The sequence below is a fragment of the Panthera uncia genome (assembly GCF_023721935.1).
Source record: "Panthera uncia isolate 11264 chromosome B2 unlocalized genomic scaffold, Puncia_PCG_1.0 HiC_scaffold_24, whole genome shotgun sequence".
In the NCBI taxonomy this organism is placed as follows: Eukaryota; Metazoa; Chordata; class Mammalia; order Carnivora; family Felidae; genus Panthera; species Panthera uncia.
Genome location: NW_026057580.1, coordinates 79385079 through 79411712, shown reverse-complemented (window position 1 = coordinate 79411712; position 26634 = coordinate 79385079). Strand labels below are relative to the sequence as shown.

The window sequence follows — 26634 nt, the reverse complement described above, 5'->3', positions numbered from 1 at the left end:
TGGACAACTAAAACCTAGAGGTGAGTAAAGTAGTAACTAAGAAAGGCAATATCCTACTAATTCACAGTGTTGAGTGGGGCTATGAAGGGGTGAGAAGTCAAGGACAATCTAAATTAGGTGGGGAGATCAGAGACAGCACTCTAAGGCAAATTTGGTAGAGCTGCCCATGGCAAACATACCAACTGCACCATGGAGCAAATATGGGGATCACCGGTGACCTTGTCTTCACTAATAAAATGATGTACTTTTACCTACATGCCAGTTCTGCCTCTGCACCCTCAGTATCACATCTACAATTTAGGGATGCCCTCATTTCTCTTCTCTTCTATTCCGGGGAGCCGTGGCTCCTCCCTCCACCTCCTTTCCCCTTTACCTCCTCCTAGCTGGTCTCCTCTTGGCTGCTTGTATGTTTAAAGCTCTGGCTCTGAGGTCCTGCTGTGTTATGAGGCCAGGATCAGAAGAATGAGAACCAGCCAGGTGATATGTACGCATGGGGACAAATCTCAACACTGATAAGTCAGTGTGGCTAAAAAGCTTTTCTTGATGTTATAGGAGTGATTCCTTACCACAATAGCTACGCAAAATGTATTTTTCTCAAATTCAAGCACTACATTTAAAAATCTAAGTAAACAAATTTCATCTAATTCCCTATAAATTGCTTCTTTCCAATTATTTAGGAATATGTTTAAGGTCTTAGTGTTCAGTGTACCTAAAATAAAAATGAGGTTTATACTATTATTTTCATTCTTTAAAAGAGCATTTAAAATTTGATGATATAGGAGCACCTGGGTGGCTCAGTCAGTTGAGTGTCTGTCTTCAGCTCAGGTCATGATCTCGTGGTTTGTGGGTTTGAGCCCCGCATTGGGCTCTGTGCTGACAGCTCAGAGCCTAGAGCCTGCTTCAGATTCTGTGTCTCCCTCTCTGCCCATCCCCCACTCGCACTCTGTCTCTTTCTCTCAAAAATAAACATTAAATTTTTAAAAATCATTACAAAATTTGATAATATAATGGCTACAACAAGATAGTGTTTTAAATAACAGATTTACCAGATCTGTTATTTAATGGAGATAAACATTACCCTGCTCAGATTCTACTGGCACACACAATAGCTCAATAACCAACTGTTGTTTTTAGGTATAAACATTTGCAGGTGTTAAATCTGAAGATTCCTAGTTAGCAAGAAAAAAAATCTAAGAATATTACATATCCGGGCAAACAAACCTCACGATACCATGAAAGACAAATTACCATCAGGGGTAGAAAAAAAAATACTAAAATAAGCACCTTCTTAGGTTTCTAAGTTTCAAAGCCCTATAGCTGGACAGAACATAAATAATTGTTTCTTTTTGAGTGTTTTATAGACAGAATGAAGCCCAAAATGACTGTGTTCCTAAGAACGTTTTTATACAGGCTAACTTTTTAAAAATTAAGTTGCTTTTTTTAGCAATATAATTATTGTCTATTCTCTCTAGTGATTTACATTTTTCCCATAATTTTCATCACAATTAGTAGTTGTATTATTTGCATGTTTGTCTGTCTGTCTTCTCTGCCAGACTATTACCTCCACCATGAAGGCAGCTACCATTTCCACTTTTGTTGCGTGTCCTTAGGTCCTGGTAGGCCATCATCATATCTTTATCAAATACATGGTACCTATATATAAGAATTTAAAATTCCCGAGTGGAATGCAGGAAAGGAAACATGGAGACTAACAGTTATTTAAATTCTGACCATATTAGCAGTATAAACAAAAAAGTAAACTAACAGGAGCTATATTTTTTTGTACATGAGGAAAATGAATCTAAAATATTTAGATGTCAAAATTTCTCTTCCCAATACTAAAACTGTGAAAGAGTGTAAATTTTTTTTAAAAAGTAACGTAATATATTCCATCAGGTTATGAGTAAATCAATACAGAAAAATTTAACAACTAGTGATTAGGAATAAGGCTTACGTTTGTTTTTAGAGTTTGGGGATAGAATACGAAAATGTAGGTTACATTCTTAAAATCTACAATCACACAATAATGCCAGTTGGTATTTTTATACCTTAAAATATACAATCTTAGCCTTGGTTAACAACACTGAGCATAGTAGAATTTCAATAAACATCTATTAATACAAATGATATTCTAGAGGTAAATGGTAATTATTACGAGTTTGCCTTTAGAATATGAACTATGGAGGCACAGTGGAAAGACTGGAGGAAATGTCTAGAATGACAACTCTTACCTCCACCTTAAATGTTATTTGTGTACACATTTTTATGTTCAGAAAGTAGAGAGGTGGCAACAAGAAAAATATATCTTGTTAAGCACCTACTCTGTACCATGCACTTTTCATACACATGATCTTATTCCAACATAATATTCTGAATTATCTCCATTTTTCTTTATGAAGAAACCACAGTTTAGAAAATTTAACTCGGAGCACCTGGATGGCTCAGTTGGTTAAGCCTCTCAGTCTTGATTTTGGCTCAGATCATTATCTCATGATTCATGAGATGGAGCCTCACTTGGGGCTCTGTGCTGACAGCGTGGAGGCTACTTGGGATTTTCTGTCTCCCTCTCTCTCTGCCCCTTTGTTGCTCACATGCCTGCATTCTCTCTCTCTCACTCTCTCTCTCTTTCTCTCTCCCTCAAGAAATAAATAAACATAAAAAAATTTTTCTGTAGACCTAGATTCCTTATCAGGTGACCCATGTATTCACATAACCAGGTCAGGCCAGGGAGTCACTTGGGCCTTACTATACTATACCTACTTCTCATGCCAAGGAAAAGTCCTGGGGACCTGCAGACACAATAAGACCACCTATTCTATTTGCCAACAGGAGAGTCAATACACTTGCTTTGACCCACAGCACTCCCCCAGTAAGACGGGTTAGAAGTCTGATCCTACCAAGGGTGGTGGGGGGAGCTTGGTCAGCCAGACACAAATTACTAACCCAAAATGACTGGTGTCAATGCTGTTTGATGAATGTGCAGTTATAGGTATTGGCCCAGAGGCATCTGTCATAGGAAAAAAGCAGGCACTTGTCATAGAGGGCCCAAGGACTCTTGATATACCATGCAGCAGCTTAGATTAGGAGCAGGAATACCGACTCAGTGACAAATACATGTGTGAGGAAAACATTTTATGTGTCTATACATCTGAGTTTTTATGCCCCAGCTGGAGCTATGTTTCATGGGCTACTACTTGGAAAAAAGAAAGCACAGCAGTACTCCTTCAGAAGGGGGCTGCTAAGTAAGGTTGTCAATAAAAGGCCTGTAACCCTGTTAATTTTACCATCATTAACCCAGGAGATTCTAAATGGCAATGGGGCAACCGAATTGGCATCTGGATCCGTGGGCGAGGCAGAGACCCAGGGACTGTGCTATATGTCAAGAAAAGTCACTACTGCCCATCCAACCACATTCCATCAAGTCTTCCACTCCTTCTACAAAGAAATAAGAAGTAGCCCCCTCTCATTTCAGTCACTTCAAGGAACTTGTTTCTAGCCCTGACGGAGACTACAGCCCAGACTCTAAAGATCTCTTCTTGCTATGCATGTGGGGGAACCAACATGAGGAGATCAATGGCCATGGAAGGCTAAAGAATTAGGTCCCCACAAACCTTTTAATGGAACAGAATGCCCCAGTCCCTACTAGTGGGGTTTGGCTCAAGACCTCAATTATTGGGAAAAACTGCCTTGCCTGGTGGGGAAAAACAGTTCACCATTTTGTTGGAAGCCAAATGTGCCCAGGCCAAAGATTTTATAACTCAACCGCCCAGGAAACTCAATGGTGGGGGTCCCCAGATCACCTTGAGGCAGATCCCCACCCCTTGTCTAAAGAATGAATTTATTGCTATGAGATCACTAAGCAGATATTCTGTATTCAATGTTTTAGTTCAAGGGTTAGAAAAAGGTCTAACAATTTGCGTGTTTGGTTAAAACATGGACCAACATTAAATGAAATCAAAAAGCCAGAACTGACTGCCTTGGTATAGAAGAAATGAATAAATGTTAAAGTGGCTTATTATGTATACATGCTTACTTACCCCAGGAGGGTGCAAAGGACACAACTTTCATTATGATGTGAGAAATAGATTTGTGAGGGAATCCCCAGGTTCCTTGAATAAATCTGTGGTCACTCTTTGTAGGCCAGAAATTACAGTGGGAATTGCTGCCATTAAACTGGCATCCCTAAATACAATGAGGAAAATTGGATGCCAGGGCCAAGAGGCAGCACTTAATCACCAAGACAAAGCAGATGTGGTTACCATAATGGACAGCAGAACCAAAACAATAATTAGAACAGCCTGACTTGCAAACAGAAACTGATGGCATTGGGTATTTGATCATGGTGTCTCTAGAAAATAGATGGGCAATTTAACACTTACCTGATCTGTACAAACCTAAGAATTCTAGGACTAGTGAGCAGAAGTCTCTCTTGAATCATTAAAATAGAGTCACAACCTCTCAATCAATTCCTCATCTTAACCTACTTTACATACCCAGAACTCTCTGAATGAAGGAGAGGCCACTACCTTTGAGAACCTGCTGTACTGACAAAAATTCATATTGTTGATCTTTCTCCCAGCCTACAAGCACCAGTGGCAGGCAGAGATGTTGTTTGGAGATTTGGCAGGCCCTGTTGGTGAATGCAATGCAAACCTTGAGGCTTTTGGAAGAAAGCTTTACCTTCCTCTGCAGATACCTACTCTCCTTTTGAGAAACAACTTCTGGCTTACTATGGGTCTTAGAAAAAAATGAACAACTAACCATGGCCCACCAAATTATCATGAGACCTGAGCTTCTTATCATGAATTGGGTGCTGTCTGACCCAGCAAGTCATAAAGCTGGGCATGCATAGCAACACTCCAGTATCAACTGGAAGGGATATATATGAGATTAGGTTCAAGCAGGCCCTGGAGGTATAAATAAATCACAGGGTGAAGTCACCCAAATGCCAATGGCCCTTACTTCTGCTACATTACCTAATCTCTACCCATCCACACCTACTGCCTCAAAAAGAGTTTCCTAAAGCTAGTTGATTGTAGAAGAGAAACCTTGGGCCTGGTTTACAGGTGCTTCTGTCTGATATACAGGTACCACTTGAAAGTGGTACACTCCCTTTCTCATAGATCTTGGAAGTGCAATGGTGAAGGGAAATCCTCCCAGGAGGCAGAACGTTGAAAGTGATGCCAGGTGTCTATATTGCTTAGAGAGAGAAATGGCCAGAGGTATAAAACTGTCCTGGTACATAGGCTGTGGCAAATGATTTGACTGAATAGTCAGCAATTTAGAAAAAAAAATTATTAGAAAATTGATGATAAGGAAATTAGGGGAAGAGATTATGTCGGTAGACCATTCTGAATGGGCAACAAATGTGAAGATATTTGTGTTCCATGTGTATGTTAACCAAAAGCTGCCCCAGCAGAGGAAGATTTTAATAATCAAATGGATAGAATGACACTTTTTGTGGATATTGTGCCTCTCTCCCTAGCCACTGCTGTCATTGCCCAATGGATTCATGAACAGTGGCCATGGTAGCAGAGGTGAAGATTATATATGGGCTCAGCAACATGAGATTGCACTCACTAGGCTGACTTGGCTATAGCCACTGCTGAGTGCTCAATCGGCCAGCAGCAGATGCACACTGAATTCCCAATATGGCACCATTCCCCAGACACTCTGCTAGCTATCTGCTTCCATCGTGGAAGGGGCAGTGCTTTCTTCTTACCACAAGAGATATTTTGGACATAGAGCTTCTTTCCCTATGGGCAATATTTCTGCCCAAATTGCCATCCATAGATTTATAAAATGCTTTATCTGTTGTCATGATATTCCATGCAACAATGCTTCTGGTCAAGGAGTTCATAGCAAATGAAGACCAGCAATGCTCACTCACTGGTAATACCATATTCTCCATCACCCTGAAGCAGATGGCAGGACACAACAGTGGAATGGCCTTTGAAGACTCGGTCACAAGGCTAGTGAGGTGGCAGTACCAGGCTGGGCTCTGGCAATATCCTCCAAGAGGCAATATATGCTCTAAATCAACATCAAATTTATAATACTCTGTCTCCCACAGATAGGATTCATGAGTCCAAGAACCAAGGGTGGAAATGGGTGTGGTACCACTCACGATTACCCCTAGCAACCAACTTGCAATCTCATTTGATAAATAAATGCACAGTTTCTCTAGACAATATTCACCGTTATAAAGAAAATCTATTAGAAAGAACCATGGATTTTCTTCTATTGAAAACAGTACTTGGAGAAACAATCACTGAAGCTTTGGAAATTCGTGATAGCCACGTTAACCAAAAATAGTGAACATCAGCCTAAGATTTACTTCAAAATGTAAGGAATAGGAAACTTTAACAGAAAGCTGTTAAAAGTTAAGCCACAGACAAAAGACTCAATTTTCCATTTTCTCTCTAGTCCTTGGAGGTAGAGGTCCTGGTTTGATGTAGAGCATTCTCAAGTAACATAAGTTGGCCAGATATTCCCCTAAATGATGATTACCAGGGAAAGGGCCAGTTCACACTTCATGTCATTTTAAGGAAATTAATTTCAGCAACTTCTGCACTATCTTTTCCATTTCAAGTAAGTGCAGCCAAAAACAACCACCTACTTGCTAATCCTCTCACTTTATACTCTCTTCTCTGGTACATGACCACTTCCTTAGGATAAATCCAAGGAGAGGAAGGAATAGTAACACCTCTATACTGTATGTTTTACTTAACTTAGGCCCATGTGAGTGGGTTCAACTGTATGGAATTCAATATGATCTGAAGGTTACTGCAAGCCTTAAAGAAAAAAATTGCAAGGTTCATTACGTCAAAGTTGCCTTCTAACCCATTAGAAATGAAGGACGGTTTAGTAATTAACATGCTTACGTTTTTCAGACTGTCAAAAGACAGTCACATGAGTCTATACTAAGCACTATCAAAGTCAGCATCTATAAAGACCTGCCTGACTCCCTACGCCAGCTTCCCTCCAGGCCACACAACTCTCAAAGTGAGGATGTCACAAGTTCTCTTTTCTCTGAGGCCTCCCCTCTCCACCCCTCATCCCCCATAACAGAGTCTTTGCTTTAATGCCCTGGATGGTACCCCACTGCCTCCAAAATGGGCCTCTGCACTAGTCAATCCAGTTTTCCCAGGGCCTGAATTTCAGGCCCCAGTCCCAGCCCTAACCCTGGGGCCCCACTATCTGTGATCAGACCTCTGTTTATCTGCCTGGATATCGCCTGCTTCCAGACTCTGTGTCACCATGGCATGCCCACCTGCTGGGACACCATCTGCTGCACCTTGCTGGTCTTCCCGGACTCCGACCCCCTGCCTGTCTGGGCAGCCTCCTGTAGCTGTCATCATCCTCCCTAGATAAGAAGCCCACTAGCTCGACTGGACTTTCTCCCATCAACTGAAACAAATTCCAATTAGCTTCTTTCACTCTGATAGGCATGTCTGTCCTGTCTTTAAAAAACAAACTGATCCATCCCTCTACCAACAAGCTCTTATTCTGATGTTAGGCTGCTCTGTGCCCTACAAAATATTTCAATTTAACAGGTTTCAAGCTTAATTAAAAGAGATTGCACGTTTTTTAAACAAAGAGCTGTGTGTGTGATAAGCTTAAAAAGATAGAAGCCATGTACCAATCTATACTAAAGAAACCTGACAGTATTTTCACTAATACTACAGAGGTGAAAAGCAACCATCAAATTCAGCTTTCCAAACAGCTTGCTATCTAATAACACATTTATAAAGACAGAAAATGAAAAATGAAATAAGTGACATTAACCCTTAGAAGGTAAACAAAATGTCTACACAATACAAAAAATAAGTTATAGAGGTTGTCACAGTCTATACAATTATGAGATGGATAGATATTTTGCCTAGATTTTAAAGCAATTCTTCAGTTTATGCTTTAATTTTAAACAAATGACAGGGGGGCGCCTGGGTGGCTCAGTCGGTTGAGCGTCCAACTTCGGCTCAGGTCACGATCTTGCGGTCTGTGAGTTCGAGCCCCGCGTCAGGCTCTGGGCTGATGGCCCAGAGCCTGGAGCCTGCTTCCAATTCTGTGTCTCCCTCTCTCTCTGCCCCTCCCCCGTTCATGCTCTGTCTCTCTCTGTCTCAAAAATAAATAAACGTTAAAAAAAAATTTTTTTTAAATAAATAAATAAAACAAATGACAGGGGCACCTGGCTGGCTCAGTGGGTGGAGTGTATCACTCTTGATCTCGGGGTTGTGGGTTCAAGACCCACATTAGGTGTAAAGATTACCTAAAAATAAAATCTTTAAAAATTTAAAAATGACCAAAAAAAATGATCAACATTAGACCACATAGCCACTAATACTCTCTGTAGAAACAATGTTGTCAATAGTATAAGTTGAATGAGTTAAAGGTGTGTTGAAAACAAAGGCAAGAAACAAAAACTTAGAATAATACAATCTTCAAATTGGAGATACTCTTATAGAAATCAAACCCAGTGAAGTCTGACCACATGAAAATTGTACTAAACAGTCATACAGGCATTAAGAAATTTATAAATACCAGTTAATTTAATCTTCTTAATAACTCTCTAGGATAGGTACTATTTTATAGATGAGAACCCTGAAACACAGAGAGGTTAAGTAACTTGTCCCAGAACAAACAGCTAATAAATGGCACAAGCAGGACTGAAATTTGGCAGCCAAGGATTTGATCCACTGCACGTGTTCTCTCTCTGAATGGCTTACTAAGACTTACACAGCTAGATCATGGCAAAGTATCGAACAGAGCTTTCACTTCCGGTGTTTAGTGATCTGTCCATCAAATCTTTTATGTTGTTTCAATGTTTACCTAGTGTCCGAGAGACATGAAATCATATATGGTGGGCTAGTACATTGCCACAAACAAAACAGCCAAAGAATATTCTAAAGTACTACTGAAATTACAATTGATGTGATGTGATTAAGCTATGATATGTGTTTAAGTACTAAGAACAGACTCTTCAAACTAACATATAGAATAATTATAAATCAAGTGGCTCATGTTAGGGGGCCCCTTGGCAGTCAGCTCACACAGTTGAGCCATGTTCCACATAATATACAAATAGCATATAACCACAAACCAGACTAAACCAAAGAGGAGCCTTCATAGGTAGGCAATGTGGGTATGACTGAGGGATATTGTCCTTTTAGCCACCCTGCAGCAGCCATGCCCACACATAAGGAACTGTTATACCCTGAAGACTTTAATAACAATCAGCGGCTAAAATATTCATGAAGTCTTTCAACAATGGGAAGATATGTCATCTGAGACAAATAATAATTACCATCTCCTGTGCGGCTTTTGGACAATGATTTCACCTTTTCAAAAGTTATACCCATGACCTTTTAGGGTTGTGTTTTAAAACAACCATAAGCACTTCCCTACCAATGGATTTTTTATTTTTTATGACTATAGTTATAGTTTCTATGCTATTTACAAGACAGTATAATAGACTGATATTAAATTAATAAAAAATAGGATATGTTCTCAAACATCTGTAAATGAGAATTTTTCAGGCTGAACTTATTTGTAAAACAATAAAATTACCATAATCTTATGAAGAATCTACTTAGGTGAAACTTGGTACTTAAAACATGATAAATCTTCACTTTCAGAATGGCATTTAACTTATATAGAGTACATTAGTACTTAAATTTATTTCCAGCAGGTAGTTAATAGGTTTTATTTATCTTATAATTGTATAAAATATCTTGGAAAAACAAAAGCAAATTTAAAACAAGTAAAATTTAAAAACTATTTTCAAGCCTTTAACCCAAGGAGCTATATTAGTTTAGAAGTTTAAAATGAAATAATGAATTACTTGTCCTAACTCCATGTACTATAAATGATCTAATTTGGTACCAGTTTACTATGAAGAACACCTGAGATTAAGCCTGCTTAAAGGAAACTGCAGACCTTAGTTGGAAATGAAAACCCTTGGCTAATTGGGGAGTTAGTTCTGTCTCCTGCACAATCTTGGCACACCCAAACCTTGCAGAAACAGACATGTCATGTTCATTAACTCGCCAGCTGTTAACGAGAAAACTATAGGGCAAAGCAAAGCTGACAAGTAACTGGAAAATAAATGACCTCTGATCACCAGTGAAACCTTATTTACCTGGCCACATTCCGCTACCTATTGGGACAAAAGGAACAGAGTGCTAATCCAGTGGAAAGAAGCAATAATTAGGGTTACTTGGGCCATCATAGAAAAACATGATGGATTAAAGCCATAGTGTAATCAGCTATTCTAAAGGCAGGATATCAGGCATTTTCCTGATGAGGTGGCCCTAAATCCGTTATCTTCTATCTTTTTTAAACATAACAAACAACCTGATGAAAAGAACAATGGATTGGCAAGCTTTGTCTATTTTACCCCACACAATTGTTTCACATATGGGCTGGGTATTTCAAGGCCTTCCATTAACCAGCTGTGTAACCCAGAAAGTCATTTCACCTCTCACAGCATTGTTTTTTGTTGTTTTTATTTTTTTGTTTTGTTTTTCATTTGCAAGTTAATTCTTCATTGTGATTTGCCTGGGAAAGTCCTAGTTTATTTACATTTTCCTGACTTCCCATCCAGCTTAGTTTTTGTCATTTTCAAAAGGTCTCAGTGTTGACAACATAGTAAGACGTAAGTTAGTATGATGCTTTCTCCTAACTCGTCCAGCAATAACATCCTGTCATCCATGAGCCTGATTTAGGAGTAAGGGAGGCCACTAGATATGAATAGCAGATGTCTTATCAAGGAAAATAAAAATTTCACCAGGGAGGACAGAGATAGAATTATATGTAACTACAAAGATGTCAAAAACAGTGTTGTGAAAAGCAGTGTGAAGTTAGTTTTGTAAATTTTAAAAACACAAACCAGGACTAAATATTGAAGTGGTTGCATAAATATATGAGTAAAAGTATAAAATGGATTGGAACAATAGACACTAATTCATAGATGCTTCTGAAAGGAGGTTTAATGAATTGTAGCTTTTTATTTCTTTAAAAAGAAAGATGAAGCAAATATAAAATAAAATGATAATTCTGAGAGATAGGAGTTGATTTTATTCTTTGTTGATTTTGTTCTCTGCCTTGTTTAAATGTCTCAATATAGAAATTACAGAACATGCACTACTGAAACAAAAGAAGGCAGAGCTAATCAAAGCCAGGCCTGGAAAAGTAAACATATAGAAATGGCTTGTTAATTGCAGCTGGTAAGCATAACCTGCAGTCAACCAGTCTGCTGAGCTGGTGTTACAGGCAATCACTAATTGCTTTATTGGTTCCTGTTGGCATAACCTGGCTCTAGTGCAACCACCTGAAGTTCCTCCGGCCTTCTTTGGAAGGCCAACTTTTGGAAGTTTGGTTGAATCGAACTATTCAATGGTTGATACCAACTACATGACTGAAACACAGGAACTGATTGCAACACAGGTACTTAGTGACAAACAAAGCCCCAGCGACTTTCAAAGTCATCCAACATGCATAAGCAGGCTCTCTTTGAACAGGTCATAGCACATTGTCCAAGATCCTTTTTGATTTAACTGGCATAGGTTGACAATATAGGTCCCTTAGAATAATTCAAAGAGCTAGAGACTGAGCTAAAAAAGGAATCTTTCTAGCTTCTAAGAAGAGATAAATACTAAGCAAATGCTAACAAAATGGAACAACTGACCCAATGCGTTTTGTAATGTTGTATGTGCTTATTATTTCTCACTGCACATTTCAGAAAGATTTTGTTTTTATAAATCCCAGGATAGGGCAAGAGGGACTTTCTACAACAGTGGGAATCATTTTTACTTGCTGGATGGTTTAAGGCAGTCCAAGTGTTCCCAGGATAAGACTCTAGGTCCCCATTATAACACTACCAGTTACCAACTGTCCTATTATAGGCTAAACATTTTTTAATTTGTTGACTTATACTCATTTTATTCAATTCTCAGTGCAGTCCTAGGAGACGTATGCTATTACTATCCCCATTTCTGTGATGTTGGAATTAGGGCTTGGAGATGGGAAATTTGGCCAAGGTCTAGGAGTTAAGTGCAAAGCTGGTGGGCCTGATTTCAAAGCAGCCATAGAGTCTCTCACTGTATTGTCTTCAGGGGAGCCCCTACTGTATCAACGATCTCAGTAACAGATCCTAGAACTCTTATCCTCAGAGAGAAGTTAACTACCGGGGCGCCTGGGTGGCTCAGTAGGTTAAGCGGCCAACTTCGGCTCAGGTCATGATCTCACGGTCAGTGAGTTCAAGCCCCACGTCGGGCTCTGTGCTGACAGCTCAGAGCCTGGAGCCTGTTTCAGATTCTGTGTCTCCCTCTCTCTGACCCTCCCCTGTTCATGCTCTGTCTCTCTCTGTCTCAAAAATAAATAAACATTAAAAAAATTAAAAAAAAAAAAAAAGAAGTTAACTACCAACCCTCCGTCCCCAGGCTCTTACCATCCCATAAATGAATTCCTTGTGCCACATTCTTTCCTAATGGTACCAATCTTCTGAAACCATCTCAATTACCAGAAATAGCTTATTACCATTTCAGGTAGCTATTTCTTTGATTAAATAAAAACAGGTCTTCCTCTGATTCCCATCCACTCAACCTATTCCTTCTTAATCATATAGAACAGATGATATTCCTCACGTAATTGAAGAAAGTTAGCATGTCATCCACAGGACCTCCCCAAACTACTAAATGTCAGCCGTTCCTTATATGGCTCTCTTTAGGGTCTCCTCAGATTCTGGCAGTTCACAAACCCTGGAGAATTGCAAAGTGTCTTCGGCTCTGTATCCTCAGTGCTCACAACAGTGCTTGGCACAGGCTAAATGGGGTAAGTGCTCAATAAATAATTAATGAGAAAATGAGTTTTGCAAACTCTACAAACAATAAAAGACTAGTATTTTGATCACTAGCAATTAGTGCTTTCCTCTCCTTTACAGGGGTGTCTGTTTGTTCTGCTCTTTTGTTTGTTGTTTATTTGTTTTGTTGCCCATTTTTCTCTCCAGAACTGACTGCTTCACAAACAGTTTTCTAACAATCTGCAAAGATGACAGTCCGGCTAGCATGAAATCAACAAGATTGATTTCTTTATCTTTAGGGTTGTACTTGTTCAGTTTTGTTACTCTTATTTAACACAAAATGGCTAAGCCTCTCTTTTGCTTTTATTATGGGAAGAGAATATTCTAGGGGTACCTGAGTGGTTCAGGAGGTTAAAGCGTCTGACTCCAGCTCAGGTCATGATCTCACAATTTGTGAGTTCAAGCCCCACACAGTGCTCTCTGCTGTCAGCACAGAGCCTGCTTCAGATCCTCTGTCACCCTCTCTCTCTGCCCCTCTCCCACCTGTGCTCTCTTTCTGTCTCTCTCAAAATAAATAAATAAACTCTTAAAAAAAAGAAAGAAAACATTCTATACATTCCTTTTGGCTATCTCCAGGCCTTTTTCTGAGGATGGTCAATAATATATACATACTAAGTGTATATCTATGAACAAAAAAATGTATGTTTTAATCAATATTTTTTTAGCAGGGGTATTAGAGCTAGGGACTAAGCTGGATTAATCTTTTTTTTTTTTATTTTTCTTTCTTTTTTTTTTTTAAGATTCAGACATTTCTAGGCATGCATCATGAGCCAGCAGGAGAAATCTGCCAAGGATATAACTGCATAAGTACCTAAATTTTTTTATAGGAAGGACACTGATAATGGCTGTTAGCCAATCCCCAGCACCAAGACCTCTAAGGCAAAAAGCCACCTATTAATAGTTCTGGCCCATGCATAAGAGAAGGAGAAAACTCTTTAGAGTTGGTAGATAAAAAGAGTTAAAAAAACAAACCTGATCCAAGAGCAATGGTCAAGTTAGAAAGAAGGGGAAAGGTGGATGAATGCAGAACATTGGGCAATTTGACCCTGGAGTCAAAAGGCCACCACAGATGGAGAAGAGGCAGAGGTGGGGGGGTCCACGTCAGTTGAGGGACCACCATGGAAAGGCATGCAGCAGGGGCAGTGACCTCAGGAGGAATAGCAGTGGCCAAGAATCAACACATTGACCAAAGACACTGAAAAGGACTGAATGAGAACAAAAAAAGATTAGGAAGTTCATGGGTCTGCGTTACTCTTTCTCATGAGATATTTGGGGCTCAGAGTTTAGCAATTTTTCTAATAGGGTCCAAGATAGAATATTACTGTTTTGTTAGTGTTAGTGTGAATTGTCATAGTGCAAGCTGATATTACCTGGGATATTTAAAATAAAATCAAACTTTTTTTCCTTTATTTCTTTGTCTATTGATGACAATGAGTTCTGCTTTCCCACTTGTTCTAGGGCTCCAGCATTGAAGGAGCAAAGCTACTCTATAGGGAGATGAAGAAAACAACCTTTCTTGTACTATGTTCTACAATAAAACAGGAAATACTTCTCTCCAAATTTGATCATCATGGCATTCTTCTGCAATTATCCACTATGACATAATCCAAGACAGGAAACTGGAATGATTTCATTTTTATTAGAGATAACATTTTAACTCATTATACAAATTCAAACATTACTCAATCATATTGTCAATAACTTCTATTGAAATGAAATGCTTTGGAATATGTAAGAATTATAAAACTGTCTACCTGAAATTCCTTACTTTCTTGGATAGTTTAACTCAAATTTCGTTGACTTTTTTAGGTGGAATAATCCTAATTTCTATGTCACTATTTGGTCATTTCTAGAGTCCAATCTTTATTTTTAGCTAAGACATACTATATATTCACTCTACAAAATGTCTGTAATGCTTTGTGCCTACAGCAGGTGCAATACCAAATGACTACTATGCCAGAATGGGCTCTGCTTTATTAAGCCCTCAGAGAGTGGTGTATTTGGTTTTTTGTTTTTTTTTTTAATTTTTTTTTTCAACGTTTATTTATTTTTGAGGCAGAGAGAGACAGAGCATGAACAGGGGAGGGGCAGAGAGAGGGAGACACAGAATCTGAAACAGGCTGCAGGCTCTGAGCGGTCAGCACAGAGCCCGACGCGGGGCTCGAACTCACGGGCCGTGAGATCATGACCTGAGCCGAAGTCGGACGCTTAACCGACCGAGTCACCCAGGCGCCCTGAGAGTGGTGTATTTGTAATGTTAGTCAGAACTTGCTGATTTATTAATTCCCAAAAAATCAAGAAAAAATAATTTTCAAATTTTACATTATTAGGCATGCTGCTAGAATCTTTTTTCTCCTTATATGTACAGAAGTTTTAATATGTTCATTTTCAATTCTATAAAGCTTCAATTATGGTTTCTGCCCTTGATGTCATATTAGACAAGATTATAAAAGTATTCACCAATCCATTTTCTTCTAGTTATGTCTCACTGTTCTTTCTTCTTTAATTTGATAGATATTTGTATCTTGTGTGAATAGAAGATCCAAATTTACAGGATTTCCTAACATTAACCAATTATTGGAATTGTGTTCATGTAATAGTCAGTATTTTCTCCCCTAATATGAAATGCTGTCTTTATTATACATTACCTTTATGTGCTTAAATTTCTTTGGGGAATTTTCAAGCTGACTTAGTTCCTCTAAGTCTCTGTGTTAGTAAAACTTACTATACCATCTTAGTAATGGTAACTTTATAATATTTTTTAATACTTGGAAATAAAATTCCTTCTTTATTATTCTTCCTCAAAAATGTGCTTTCCCAGGCTGCCCCTTCTTTCACATGAATTTTAATAATCATTTTGCCAACATATTCCTAAAAATCTGTTTTTATTTTGTTTTCATTTTATTTTATTTACTTATTTATTTTTGAGACAGTGTGTGAGCAGGGGAGGGACAGAGAGAGAGGGAGACAGAGAATCTGCAGCAGGCTGCACGTTGTCAGTGTGTGGGGCTTGAAGTCAGGAACCGTGAGCTCATGGCCAGAGCAGAAGTAGGACACTCAATGGACTGAGCCATTCAGGCACCCCAAAATCTCTGTGTTTTTAAGTGGAATTGCATTGACTTTATAAATTATTTTGGGGAAGCCAACACCATTACAACATTTGCTATTCTCATCCAGGAATACAGTATAAATCTCCATTACTGCTAATCTTATTTTGTGTTTCTCAATAAAATATTATTGTCTTCATTTAAGCCTTACACATTTAAGCCTTAATTTCTTACACAGTTTACTCATAGATATACAATATTTTATTGCTATTATAAATGAGATTTCCTCATCACGTTTTAGCGGTTATTGAAAAGTCAATGGATTTATTCACATTTATCTTTTGTATGGCAACTTAACAGCTTCTTATTCTAATAGTTCTTCAGTTAATTTTCTGGGATTTTTCATAAAAAATATAATCATTTTTAAGTGAAAAAGATGTCACCTCTTTTCTAATAATTAAAACCTTTGAGAGTCAGCATACCATATAATTTGACAATAAAGACACATGAGTTAAACCACTTGAGTTCTAATCACTTATTAGCTGTGTGACCTTGGCCAAGTTACTTAGTTTCTCTGGGCCTCAGCTTCTTGATTTATAAAATGAGGATGATAATAGTTCGTATCCTAGGATTGTGATGAAAATTAAATGAGTTAATATTTGTAAAGTATTTAGAACAATTTCTAGCATATATAATTAAAGTTTTAAAAATGTTAGTCTTTTAAAAAATTTGTTGTATTGGCTAGAATTTATAGAATTATGTTAATTATAAATGATGAAATTGAGCACCCAGTAAGCCTCTAACATTTTTGTTTTCTTGAAATTGCTTTTTCACAATTTAATAATATCTCTCTATTCCTAAGTTACTCTGTTGTATATATGTGTTTTTTCTTAAGAGAAATAGAGTTGCATTTCAACAAATGTTATCTGGAATTCTATTAAGAAATAAAAAGTAGGAGTTTTATTCTTTATTACTATAAAATTATTTTAATAAATTTCCCAATATTGAACCACTTGTACATTCCTAGAATAAAGATCATTTATTGTATTATTCTATTTTGTTGATTCCTACATTCCTGTGTCCAGTATTTCAATGAATTTCTGTGATTCTTTTTTGTCTTACTTTTACTAGTGTTTGGGGGGGCGGGGGGATTTAGTGTTATGCTTTTTTTATTAAATGAATCAGAAAAGTGTTCATCTCTTTTGTAGAGTTCATAGAATATGAGATAAAGTGTTCGGGAAAAATGTGTATTTTCAACCACTGATTATAAATACCTGATGAAAACAAGATACTTTACTTATCTAAACAGAATATTTTAGCCCCTGCCAAATCTTGCTATCCAAGCTGGTCAAGAACATAGGCTTAAGCATCAGACAAAATTAGGCTCAAATCCTAACTTCACCACCCACTGGCTAAATGTGTGCACTTGGCAAGGTGCATTATTATCACAGAGAAAAACCATTCTTTCCTTACCTTCCTCACATGGAGTTTTTGTGGGGATTACAGAAGATTATCTTTATAAATCACTATATACTCCACCCACAATAAAGACTCAATAAATTATTTTGTTAGTCTTAATTTTCCTTAAATACAAAATTAATGTTTACAATTTTACTTGCTATTTTTTCTTAGTATGGAGATTTTGTTTATTTACAGGGAAAGATAAGTGCTTTTGATAAAACTATTGGTATGAAATTGTTTCATAATAAAAGGTATATTTCAATTAAGATGTGTTACTCTCTGCAGTCATAAATTTAAAAGTTGACATGAAAGTAAAAATGCTCCAATAACACATGAAAATGAACGTATTGCCACTGTCTCCATGAAACTACTGTGGGTCACTAAAAAAAGTTGTACTGGTTTTGAGAAAACCAGGCAATGAGCCTAAACCAAATTTAATGTCTTCCACTCTTTCCTGTTCCCTTGGAGCTTTTTGTTCTCATGGGAATCTGAGAGTGGGAGGAGAATGTTAGAACCTTCACACAGACTGACGCTTACTCCATGTTTTCTGACCTGCCATCTGAAGTGCAAGGGTGGGAGCAGGCCTCTCTCTTTGGCTGGAAGAACACAGCACTAAAACAGTGAAGTGGCCTCAAATATAAGTCCTACCAATGTAATAGAATTTTCGTGAAATATTAAGATTGCAACATGAATGTAGCCTCATTTTTAAAGGACAGAATAGGTGAATAAAAGCATATACAGATATAAATATATGTGATATATATTCTATATATACATATGAGTATATACAGAGATCTGTATATATTCATATTCACCTACACAAATGGGTATCATGTACATATATATGTATATACATATATAATCATTATCATATATATGTTATTTGTAAATATGAAATACATAGTATATACGGATATATAGATACATATCACCAGCACAAAGAAATCTGTTTCTCAAAAAAGAGTATTTCACATTTTGTCCACCAATCAGTATCATCAAGAAATATTTACTTGGGGGCACCTGGGTGGCTCAGTCAGTTAAGCATCTGGCTCTTTGCTCAGCTCAGGTCATGATCTCACAGTTAGTGAGTTCGAGCCCTGTGTCAGGCTCTGCACTCACGGTGCGGAGCCTGCTTGGGATTCTGTCTCTCTCTTTCTCTCTCTACCCCTTCTGCACACTCTCTCTCTCGAAATAAGTAAATAAACTTAAAAAAAAAGAAATATTTGCTTGTATTTACTATGGTCTCTGAGGAGATTAGAATTGACCTGACAGACCTAGTGAGTTTCTCTTCTGTTTTAAAGACTATAAATTTTAAACATTATTTTGGTAAGCTGACTTCCTCTGTTAAGAACAATTTAAACAAGCACAACTAAGAATGTAAATATCAAGCCAGGCTCAGCCTCTGTACTAATCACTGGTCTCCGGCAAACACAAGATGAAAATGTCAATCTTGAATTCTCAGCATGCGTTATTTGCTATTAATCTGACATTAACAATAGATTCTACCAAGCTTCGATTAAACTGTATTGACTTTTTTTTCTAAAATAAAGACTACCACTGCACCTTTTCTTTGCTGTCCTCTGGCTTTATAGCAACAAAGATATTTTTAGGGACATCCTCAATAGCAGGATCAATGGATCAAAAGTGTACCTACTTCTATCTTTTCTGCCCCGTGTGGCCTCAATAACTTGATGGTTTCCAGCTTCCCCCAGATTTCTCTTGATCAAGTGCCTTTCAGTATACCCGTGATCCCTGAAGGAAACAAAGGGGGAAAAAGATTTATTAAGATTAACATCTCTCATTCCTTGTCTATTTTGGAAAAGAACACATGGTTCCTTGGGCAATAACATTGTCTAACTTAACAACAAAATGCTGCACAATTTTCAAACAACATTCATTGTTATTTTTCCATTCCTCATCCTGATTTTTTTTAATACTCTTCTGATTTATAGCAGGAACAGGATAAATTTCCTTGAGTAAGCAGCTCAATACTCCCTTATAAATGAGGAGTGTGTTTCTTATTATTATTTTGTTCACTGTTCAAACTCATCAGTTGTGTTCTGAGCAATCTTTCTTCAGTTTTGCTTCTAAGACTGTGTAACATGAGCAGTCACACACATTCTTACTGAATAGTGAAATCACCTATATAGCAAGATATATACTTTTCTTCAGCTCTCCAAATTTCCAATGAAAATAGATTCACTAGATGAGTGACAACCTTTCTCAAATGTGTGATTTTAAAAGCACCAAATCCCTGCAGCAGTCCATATTTGAATTCCAACGCCAAGAAGCAAAGACATTGTTTCCCCCATAATATTTGGAATTATGGAAGATAAAATGAACCCAGTAAAATTTAGTCTACACCTAATGCCTCCATATCAAGAAGTAGCTTGAAAATTTGCTGTGAATAGGCATCTGATCCACTTGCTAGGTTTTCCTATTCACACTCTTTTTAGTATTTACATATCAAAAGCCCCTGTTTTAAAACTAATTGTACAGAAAACAAATTGATTATTTTCACTTCTACATATATTCCTGACAGAGGTGGCTGAACCCAGGTCCCCTTTCACTGGGGCCGTCTACATATTTGAGCATGTGGTAAATGTTTAGTTGTCCTAGATGAGAGCACCATGTTTCATGTTAGGGAGATTACCTGTTCCTTTTTCTACAAAGTGTGGGGCCAGTATTGTCAATATTCCTATGTTTATATGTGCTGTCTAACTTTACGAGGGTTATTCAGAGCAGGAAAGAGTCCAGAGCTGTCTGCTGTTTTCTTCTCACCCCTCTTCCCCATAAACCACCAAACTCTGTCTATTTCAGGCTCAGAATGTTCCTCAGCTCACTCTTCCAATTCCATTACCATATGCCCACATCTTCCTCCACCCCATCAGTTCTTTCAGATGTTACAACATCACTCAGTAGGCTCCCTGGTTCGACGCAAGCCTTTTCCAGTCCATATTCCACACACCATTCATGTTGGAACACTAACTGAACTTTCAATTTGTATAAAACCCAAGAATTATACATAGCGGAAATGTTTAACCATTATTCTCAAATGAAGTATCTTGTCCCCCAAATGGCAACAGCATTATGCTAGCCATCTTTTAAGGTAGTTTTCAAATAATTTCATTACTCTTCTTTTTCCTTTGCTTCTCATATTTCCTCATAGCTTACAAGTAATCCAGCACAAGAAAGTCCAAGGGCATTGTAATAAAGGGCAGAAACAGTGATCTTAGTTCTAGTTCCAGTTCATCCAGTTCATCCATTTATCACTTGTTGACTTTGAGGAGTCATCTCCTTTCTTGTTAGGTAAATGGCAGAGCTTTGTTTATCAAATGGGGATGGAAATATTTATCTTGCTTATCTCTATAGGCTGTTCTGGGAATCAAGGGTGATCACATACAATAAAATACCAAATATGCAATACTATTATTACCCTCCCCGAAGAACTGCAACAATAAAAAATGTGCTTCTTGTGTGTTAACTCTAGATTCAGATTGGGATCCTAGAAAAGGTAGCTGTGATCACACTTTTAAGTCTTGCAGCTTCCTTCTGGGACTATGATGCTCTAAAGGGTTTTGTTTGGGCTTCCAAAGTGGGGGAAAATACCAAAGGAATCATACTCTAACATATTTGGATTTCTAAGACATGCTGAATCTAAAGAGGAAAGAAAAGGAAAAGGGGCTCAAAACCGTGACAAATTTTAATTGGCTAAAACTACCATAACTGAAATAATCCAACTGTCATTTATGGCACAAATGTTAGTGCAGTCTTCTAAAAACTCAGATAATTACTCCATACATTACTGGACACTTTCAGATACGAAATATATGCCTATTCTCTATCATTCTGTTGTAGGTTTTAACTGGAGAATGTGGAATGTGTATAACAGGATGACTTTGTTTTGCTTCTGAAGAGAAAATACAAAATATCAACCCAAATATCATTTCATATATAAATAGCATTGTAGCCTCAGTTCAAGGAAGTGTATATTTTAGACTTAAAAAAAGGATGGGGGGATATATTTGAACTCATGCATCTAAACAAACTAAAGAAAGTGTAGAAATTAAGTAAAGCAAGAGAAGGGCAGAGTGATAGGAATAAAGACCACAGCTATATTTTCTTAAAATTGGGTGAAATGAATGTTAATCAGAGTTCACAAAGTCTAAATTCTCCTTTGAGTTGCATAGATACAACCAAGTAAATAAAATAACTCTCAATGAAGTATAATTGTATTTGAAATTATTGTCACATATTAAGAAGGATCTGGAAGTTTGTTTGTTTATTCATTTAGATGCTCAAAATCAATACTTACTGAGTACCTTCCATACATGAGACTTTGCACAAGATGTGATAAGATGTACTGGTTTGAACCTGTTGGCCATATTGGGCTAGAAACAAATGCCAAAAGAATTGCACCAACAGCCCACATAGAAACCACCCTACTCCTCTGCCTACAATGTACATCATCCTTTGCTCTCAATTAGCAGTCTCTAGGCCATCCTTAAGGGATCCCAACTCAAATGCTGCTTCCCTTGTAAAGCTCTTTGGAATTGCTCCAGTTTGAGACTAATCATAATCCTTGCCACTAAATCACTTTGTTCATAACTCTCCGATGCACTAATCATGGCAGCTATGCCTTACGGCTCTGTGTGTAACAATCTTCCTTAGCAGCCTGTGAACATCTTGAACGGCAATGTTTTATTCATCCATCCATGGGACTTAGCATGACATACTGTAAGTACTCAGGTAGTGATTACTGAATAGAAAGTTAATACATCTTTACTTGCAGGAGCAAAAGATGTATCATAACTTTAAAACCAAGATTTGCAAATGTTTTATGTTCACTTTTGCTCTATGCGTTTCTTTAAAAAATGAATTTATACCATGAATTTATACTTTGGTGGAAATATGGAAAACTCATGTATTCATGTATAAAAGTCTTCACAGTAAAATTAGCATTATTCTATTCAAATTCTTCTATTTGTTCTTGTTTCTTTCTCGTTAACTCAACCTATTCTCTCCAATTTTTCCTACTATATATGCTTGGTTTCTATAACAGTTTTTAAACCAACTAGCCAAATCCTTGACAACTACTATATTTTCAAAAGTTTTGGTAGCTATTGCACATACATAAAATTGTAAATAACCTGTTTCATTCATTCAGTCAGTCAGTCAGTCAGAAAACAGTGTTGTCTACCACAAGGTAGACACCACGGAGGAAACACAGACCGTTTCAGGAGACAGAAGGTTACAGCTAGAGTAGTTGATAAGAAATACATATAAATGACCAAAATCAAAATTCAACCTAAATGTCACATTTCTACTTTATCTGAAATTATTAATTAAACAATTTTTGAATGAAATCTTAGTAGCTGAAAAATGAATTAAGAAGAACTGATGAAAATGACAAAGAATCAGATATATTCATGTTTCCCATGCAGTTACGAATAGTTAAACAGCCAGCTGTCTTCTTAGAGTCAAGTCAATATCATAAACATGTGTAATAGGCAAAGTAAAAACAAGTTTTCTAATTAAAAATGTAATGCCAGCATTGTACAACTGCCTTTATTATAGGAATTTGGCAAACTTGACCAACTTTGTCCTAAAAATATTGACAAACTTTGCTCCCATAATTCCACTGTGAAATTCCCTTGACCTGTCAGGTCCTCTGGATAATTCTCTTTTTACTTTGCTGTCGGTGTTGCTGCTGCTGCTGGGACAGAAATGAGACAAAGAGGTTTTAACATTTAATAAACACGTGTTCTGTGTCATGAGCCTTGCTAGACACTTAGCATTTTCTTCCATTTAATCATCACAATTAATCTACTACATAGCAGACTTTTTTCAAAGCTTAGAGATGGTGAGATACCTCCCTAAGGTCACATACCTAATACGTCACAGAGACAGAATTCAAATTCAGATCTGACTCTAAAGCCTGTGATTAATCCACTATGCATCATGATGCCTCACAATATTCTTGGGACTACTGACCTAGCTTCTATATATAACTTTTTCCCTATATTATTTTTCTTTTATGACTAAACAATAGTTATTGTTTTGCTTCAAAGCTCTAGGAAATACCAATTTTTTGGAGGATTGATTCAAAAATAATTCACTTATTCATTTCCTCTCATTTTTCTTTTAACCACTTCCCATTCCTGCATATCTCACACCAAAGAGAAACAACTTTAATGCTAACTGCTGCTGAATTTATTTTTCATGTTCACAGAATTTGGGTGGATGGAAAGAAGCATAATTTAAAAAGCCCCCTGCTATAGAGTATAGACCCAAAGAATAAAATAAAATAGGCAAACTTAGTTTGCACTCTCTTGCATTATATCATTAAAACCCAAAACAAGTCTGTTGTGAATACTGACTGGGTTGTCCTCATGAAATAATATGGTACTTAAAGAATTCTGTAATGACTGAGAGCACAGATTCTAAAGACATACTTTCTGATTATAAATCTGTACTGTGTACATTTGATCTCGTTACTTAACCTTTCTGGGCAGGCCTAGATTTCCCCAAATGTAAAATATCCTTAATAATAGCACCTATCACATACAGTTGTTGCGAGGGTTAAATGACACATGTACTTAATTGAAGTCATATAGAAAAATTCCCAGTACATACTGTGCTTAATGTTTTAGATTTATTAATATTCTTTTTTTTAATTAAAAAAAAATTTTATGTTTACTTATTTTTGAGAGAGAGAGAAACAGAGACAGAGGGAGACAGTATAAGCAGGAGAGGGGCAGAGAGAGGGAGACACAGAATCTGAAGCAGGCTCCAGGCTCTGAGCTGTCAGCACAGAGCCCGATGCAGGGCTCAAACCCATGAACTGTGAGATCATGACCTGAGCTGAAGTCAGACGCTTAACAGACTGAGCCACTCAGGTGCCTCTAGATTTATTAATATTCTTATATAACAAAAATAAGTAGAATGCTCCTACCAATGATGCATATGATAAAAACAGCAAAATGATCATGATCACTCTTAAGTGGTAAGCAGCTATAAATAAGGCATCTTAGAAAAACATTTAAATTTTCTATTACTGTTGATATATATATCCAAGTAGTCCTCTAAATGAATGGCTTAGACATATTAGCGAGTGTGCACGCATGGGTGTAAAACAAAAATCTGTGTGAAATTTTTGAGAGGAATTTTTAAGCTTTTAAGTTTTTTTTTGTTTTTTGTCTTTTGTAAAGAATATAGTTCCCTCAAGGAATATAGACCCTAATGCAACAGAGAAGCTTTCCCTTTGTACTCACAGCAGCAGGCAAACAGTTAAAGCCCAAGGCCAGAAATACTAGATGAAAACAAAGTGGGAGGAAAGGAAATCAGGTTCCTATCACTTCTCTCTTGCTGGTCAGTGTTAATTATTTCTCAAATCTGACAGCTGCACGTTCCTCTGCTTCACACTTTAGCCTCTGATGCAACTATGTGTTATTCCAAGATATTGAAAGAGCTCAATTTTGGCCTTTAAAACATGCGCCTGGATCTTCAGGAGAAGCCATTGCTCAACACAGGCAACTTTCAATACTAAAAGCAAAATTCAGCCTTCTTACAAAAGCTGATTAGTCTTGACATTTTATCGACTCTCCTGAAGAGCCATTTACGGACTGTGTCAAATATTAAAAATAAAATAAGATGTGGGCCTGGTGAAATTATCTTCTGATTTGACCAAACCAGAATTAACTTGCTGATTTTTCTCAAATGTACATACTTGCTTTGGCTAAATAAAACTAATAGGGAAAGTTACATATTCCATGAGGCATAAAGAAAAAATTACTTTCCATTACCCAGAAACCTTACCTTGCAAACTAAGCCTGAAGGAGAAAGAAACTGGAATGAATGTAGTTGAATGAGAATTTTAGCTGCGACAGCTACCTGACTTGCTCCCAGTTCATGTTTAATTAAATTTACATCAATAATTCCATAAATTGCTTGCATGGTTATAGAACATAAGTTATCATCTTTGATCCTAAGGTCAAATACTTACTGCTAACAACCCTTGTGCCTCTGAGGGAGGCTTGGCCCCCTGCCAAACTGTACTGCTTCATCCACGGGGGCAGGCCCACTACCGTAACACCTCATGGGGGATGATGCACCACCATGGCCCCTTGGTTGCTCGGCAACAACCCCTAATGACTGCTCCTCTGGGACTGCTAGGCAACAGCACTGAGTCCCCCCCAACCAACCCCAGCTGCTCCCAGTGCACTGCTTCTCAAGAGGGCCAGGTTAACAGGAGGCCAGGGGCCCTAAGTGACTAATCACATAATCTATACACATTTCTCAGAATGCTCTCCAACTGTCACTAAATAGAAATCAGTGCAGAGCTAGGTCCTACCCTGAAGGGTACTCTTGAATGTATCCTTAATTTAAACTCTATCCTTGGATCTTTAGAGAAGAAGACAGAAAACTAATGCATCAGAGCCAGAATCTGTGGCCAAAAAAGTCTATTTTAAAAAGCACACACACATAAAGGAGGTCATTCTTTTTTCAATCAGATTTAAAATGTGACTTTCAAAGCTTTCATAATTTCAAAGAACTTTGCTATTTAGATAGTGCCTGTTAACAGACAAAAAAAAATGGGGAAAACATAAGAACTTTATAAGCCTATTCCTGAAATGTTTTAACACATAACTCTATTTAAGTATAGCAATGTCAAGGAAAGACCTTCAATTCTTGTCAATAGTTAAACCTACATTTACATACTCAGTTTCAATGTATCAGTTCTATATTCAACAAATCTAAATTAGTCATATTTTTCCATTTATATCCGACCTACCTCTTAGGACAAAGGCAACGACTCAATCAACCAATCTAAAAACTTGCTCACACATCAGAACATGAGTACAGCCTTGCCCCTATCTTCCTCACTGTCCCTTACCTCTCTGTTGTGCAGGAAGAGGCAGGTGCCTTGGGAAACATGGGCTTGCAGCCAGTATACCATAGTACAAATAAGATTCTGCTACTCCACTACTTTAAAACCATCAGTCAAGTCCAAGCTATTTAGCATGGCATGGAAGGCACTTCTGAATCTACTTCCCATCAAACTTCCAGCCACACCTGCTGGGTCCACTATGTGATTTAATTATAGTTCCCTAAACACACTACACACTTTAGGTCTCTTTCCTCTTCCTAGGACACATTCCCCTTTGCCTGGAAAACTATTGGTTATCTGTCAAGATTTAGCAATAACATCACCTCCTCTGAGAAACTGTCCCTGATTTTAGAATTACATATAACTACCTCTGAGCA

At 37.5% G+C, this 26634-nt stretch overlaps 1 protein-coding gene across 11 annotated transcripts in view; it reads right to left on the bottom strand.

The window, feature by feature from the left end:
- PKIB (cAMP-dependent protein kinase inhibitor beta) overlaps nt 1–26634 on the bottom strand; it is a 175049-nt gene that overhangs the window by 62688 nt on the left and 85727 nt on the right. For 9 of the 11 annotated variants that reach the window (XM_049654283.1, XM_049654281.1, XM_049654284.1 and 6 more), the window contains one exon: nt 19022–19119. The exons of the other annotated variants lie outside the window; for them this stretch is intronic. The gene's annotated coding sequence lies outside the window, so the exon portion shown is untranslated. The remainder of the gene's footprint in view (nt 1–19021; nt 19120–26634) is intronic. 11 annotated transcript variants of the gene reach the window in all.